This window comes from Etheostoma spectabile, chromosome 16, assembly GCF_008692095.1.
Source record: "Etheostoma spectabile isolate EspeVRDwgs_2016 chromosome 16, UIUC_Espe_1.0, whole genome shotgun sequence".
Classification (NCBI taxonomy): Eukaryota; Metazoa; Chordata; class Actinopteri; order Perciformes; family Percidae; genus Etheostoma; species Etheostoma spectabile.
In genome coordinates, this window is record NC_045748.1 from 18,249,381 (window position 1) to 18,249,888 (window position 508).

The window sequence follows — 508 nt, forward strand, 5'->3', positions numbered from 1 at the left end:
TATTTAGTTGCATAACCATTATTTCTTAGAACTGCTTCACATCTGTGTTGCATGGAGTCGACCAACTTCTGGCACCTGTGAAGGTATTCCAGCCCAGGGCAATTGAACTACATTCCACAATTCCTCTGCATTACTGGGTTTTGCCTCAGAAACAGCACTGTTGATGTCACCCCACAAGTGTTCTATGGGATTGAGGTCCGGGGATTGGGGATGGCCCACTCTTAACATCAATCTGTACATCTGAACCAAGATTTGCTCGGTTACTGGTGTGTTTGGGTCATTGTCTTGTTTCAAAGGCATTTACTCTTCAGCACAAGGCAACATGACCTCTTCAAGTATTTTGATGTATTGAAACTGATCCATGATCCCTGGTATGTGATAATTAGGCCCAACACCACAGTATGAAAAACATCCCCATAATATGGTTTTTGCACCACCATGCTTTAATGTCTTCACAGTGTACTGTGGCTTGAATACAGTGCATGGGGGTTGTCGGACAAACTGTCTG

General features: G+C 43.7%; 1 protein-coding gene across 3 annotated transcripts in view; it reads left to right on the top strand.

The window, feature by feature from the left end:
- The window catches only part of ass1 (argininosuccinate synthase 1), a 27,276-nt gene that overhangs the window by 22,966 nt on the left and 3,802 nt on the right, over window positions 1-508 (top strand). The window lies entirely within an intron of this gene.